Source organism: Tupaia chinensis, unplaced genomic scaffold (assembly GCF_000334495.1).
Source record: "Tupaia chinensis unplaced genomic scaffold, TupChi_1.0 Scaffold143574_1, whole genome shotgun sequence".
In the NCBI taxonomy this organism is placed as follows: domain Eukaryota; kingdom Metazoa; phylum Chordata; class Mammalia; order Scandentia; family Tupaiidae; genus Tupaia; species Tupaia belangeri.
This window is the reverse complement of record NW_006203419.1, coordinates 1,957,562-1,961,680: the sequence shown is the minus strand read 5'-3', so window position 1 is coordinate 1,961,680 and position 4,119 is coordinate 1,957,562.

The following is a 4,119-nucleotide window of genomic DNA, read 5'->3' as shown; positions in this document are numbered from 1 at the left end:
TTTTTTTTTTTTTGGAGAGGTTTTTGCTATAGGGCGCGTGCGCTCACCAGACAGACAGAGAGAGACACAGAGACAGAAAGCGAGAAATCACCCCCCAAGGGGGATGGCCACACCACAATCCCTTCTCCTCCATTCTCCTCTCAGGATCTTGGGCACACACGCACACGCGCCCGGCGTGAGTTTTAAGCCACTGGGTCCAGGACTCGAACCGCGGTCGACTACGTGGGAGTCCAGCGACATAGCCATGATGCTAACTGCTGGTCCCAAAAATTCTTAAACAAAGTTAAAAAAAGAAAAGAAATCACCCCTTGGGGGATGGCCATGCCACAATCCCCTCTGCTCCATTCTCCTCTAGAGATTTTACACATGCATGCAAATATGCCTGATGTGTTTTTTTCAAGTTGCCTGGTCTGGGATTTGAACAGCACAATCGGTTATGTGGAATCCAGCTGACTGAACCTCCACACCATCTGCTTGCCTTCTCTCTCTCTCTCTCTTTTTAAGACACACAAAATTCCCTTTTTTTTTTAAAAGGAATTATTTATTCGGAACCAGCAGTTAGCGTAATGGCTATGTCGCTGGACTCCCACGTGGTCGACCGCGGTTCGCGTCCCGGACCCGGTGGCTTAAAACTCACGCTGGGCGCTTGTGTGTGCGTGCCCAAGATCCTGAGAGGAGAATGAAGGAGAAGGGATTGCAGCGTGACCATCCCCCCGGGGGGGGGATTTCTCGCTTTCTGTCTCTATGTCTCTCTCTGTCTGTCTGGCGAGCGCACGCGCCCTATAGCGAAAATCTCTCCAAAAAAAGAGAATTATTTATTGAGGGGACCAGCAGTTGGCATAATACTATGTCACTGGACTCCCATGTAGTCGACAGTGGTTGGAGTCCTGGACCCTGTAGCTTAAACTCATGCCGGGCGCGTGTTCATGTGTGCCCAAGATCCCAAAAGGAAAATGGAGAAGAAGGGATTGCGGCGTGGCCATCCCCCCCGGTGGGGTGCTTTCTCGCTTTCTGTCCCTCTGTCTCTCTCTGTTTTTCTGGCAAGTGCACATGCCCTGCAGCAAAAACCTATCAAAAAAAGTTATTTATTGGGACCAGCAGATAGCAGAATGGTTATGTTGCTGGACTCGCAGTCGACCGTAGTTCGGGTTTCACATCTGGCTGCTTAAACTCATGCCAGGTGCATGTGTGAGTGTGCCCAAGATCTTGAGTGGAGAATGGAGGAGAAGGGATTTTAGCATAGCCATCCTCCTTGGGGAGGAGGGTGATTTCTTGCTTTCTGTCTGTCTCTCTTCCTCTTTCTGGTGAGTGCATGTGCCCCATAGCAAAAAGCTCTCTTAAAAAAAAAAAAAGAAGTGTTTATTTAGTTTTATTTATTCATTCATTTGTTTTAATTTAACCAGAGAGAGACAGAGAGAAAGTGAGAAAGCAAGCCACCAGGTCTAGGGCTCGAACTGTGGTTGGCCATGTGGGAGTGTCCAGTGCCTTATCCACCACGCTACCTGCTGGTCCCACAAATTTCTTTTGTCTGCACAAAGTTTATTTAATCAGTTCTCTATTTATGGACATTTGTTATTTTCTGTCTTTTGTTATTAATAACAAAAATGCAGCAATGAATAAATTCATACATCCATAATTTAGTAATTATGTGTACAAGTAGCTAGTATGATATGCACGTATATCCATATGATAAATTTCTGAACTGGGGTTGCTAGGTCAAAAAATATAAGCATTTGTGCTGGGACCAGCTATGTCACTGGACTCCCATGTAGCCAACTGCGGTCTGAGTCCTGAACACTGTGGCTTAAACTCACGCTGGGCATGTGCGCGTGTGTGCCCAAGATCCCAAGAGGAGAATGGAGGAGAAGGGATTTGTGGCGTGCCCATTCCCCCTGGGGGGTGATTTCTCGCTTTCTGTCTCTCTGTCTCTCTCTCTGTCTTTCTGGCGAGCGCATGAGCCCTATAGCAAAAACCTCTCATATATATATATATATATATATATGTAAGCATTTGAAATCTTAATATTGTAAAATTGTCCTCCACAAGGGCATGGTTCAGAGCAGAGGCTAAAGACTGGTGGCTCAGGGTGGTGCATAGTGGTTGGAAACCTGAACCGTGTAGGAACACGGTTGACCGCAGTTTGAGTCCCAGTCCCGGTGGCTTAAAACTCACACTGGATCTGTGTGCATGTGTGTCCAAAGTCCCTCCAGGAGAATGGAGGATAATGGATTTCATGTGGCCTTCCCCCCCTGGGGGGGGTTGTTTCTCACTTTTTATTTCTCTGTGTCCCCAGCAAGCACACATGCCCTATATAGCAAAATCTCTAATAAGTAAATAAATAAATGAATAAAATAAAAAATAAACAGACTGGCAACTCATTGTCCTGCTTTGCATGGTTTGTTCTGTGTAGCATTTTTGCAAAATTAATTTTTTTTTCTCTTTCCTTCTTTTTCTGTCAGAGAACGCACTCACTAGAGACAGAGAGGAAGACAGAGGGAAGGCACTCCCTCAGAGGAGCATGGTTATGTCTCAATACTTTCCCCCTCCACTTCCCCATCCCATCAGGATGTGTGGCACACCTGCACGAGCACCAGTGCACTTTCCAAGCTGCCAGGGCTGGGACTTGATCTGTGGTTTTCCATATGAGATCTGGCTCCCTATGCAGTTTAACTGCTCCACTACTGGGCTGGCCCTAATAGTTCAGTTTTATGTTGATGAGAATGTAAAGCAATTGTAACTCTCATACTCTGCTCACGGAGTGTAAATATAGTTTGCCATTTCAGAAAACAGTTTGGCAGTTTCTTATAAAATTATACACATGTCAATGCCAATGTGTCAGTTAGAGTTCTATCAGAGGAGCAGAAGGGATTTGTTACAAGGATTTGACTTCTGGTAATTGTGGGAGCTAGCTGAAGAGTCTCTGTCACGCTATTGCTCTTGCATCTGACTCCCGAGCTTAAAGTTCATAGGCCGGGGGGCCTGCTGGTGGCGTGGTGGTTAAGGGTGCTAGACTCCCACATGGGTAACCACAGTTTGAATCCCAGACCTGGCAACTTGCTTTCTCACTTTCCTTCTCTCTCTCTCTATCTCACTCTGTCCCTCTCTGGTCAAATTATAAATAAATGAAGTTAAATAAAATAATTCTAAAAAAGAGAGTCCATAGGTCAGGCAGCTAGGAAAGGAAGGTGGATATAAAGTAGGGAGAGAAAGGACAAGGTGGAGTCCATGAGTGCAAGCTGGAACCCTCAAGGACAAACTGCAACCCATGTCTGTTCTCAGTGCCCCCAAACTCAAGGTGAGAGAACTGCAGAAGAAGCTGGCACTCTTTGGTATCTGGCCCAGGAGCCAGAGAGGTGGAGGAAGATCCAGGAAAGGTGCAGCAGTTGCAGACTGGCTGCTGCTCCAGGTCAGGGAAGTGAGCCAGCAGATCAGCACCTGAGCACGGGCTATAGAGCTCCTGCCCAGACCTTGCAAATGTAAAATCCAGGACTGTCGTTGCTTTTCTTCCACCCTCCAAACCTCATGCACCAATGACTGTTTTGGCTCACCCTAATTGGAAACATGAAAGATAATTTGAAAAAATGTAGCTTTTTTTTTTACCTAAGTTGACATGTTTTAATAAGTAAACCACAGTATTCCTCAGCAATTCCACACCTAGATATCTGCTTAAGACAAATATATACATATGTTTGCCAAAGACAAGTACTAGAATAAAATATATATTATTTTTGCATCTGGCTACTTTTTAAAAAATTCAACTTTATTTATTTACTTATTTATTAGTTGTAATTTGACCAGAGAAGGACAGAGTGAGCAAGAGAGACGGAAAGTGAGAAAGCAAGATGCCAGGTCCAGGACTTGAACCGTGGTCAGTCATGTGAGAGTCCAATGCCCTTAACCACCATGCCACCTGCTGGTCCCTGCATCAGGCTACTTAAAAAAAAAAAGTAAACATTTTATTTATTATTTTAAAATTTGCTATATGCCACGTATAGTCACCAGAGAGAGCTAGGGAAAGTGAGAAAACAAGCCAACTGGTTTGGGACTTGAACTACGGTTTCCCATGAGGGAATTCAGCACCATAACCACCATAGTAAAAGGTGTGTGTGTTTCTGTAGG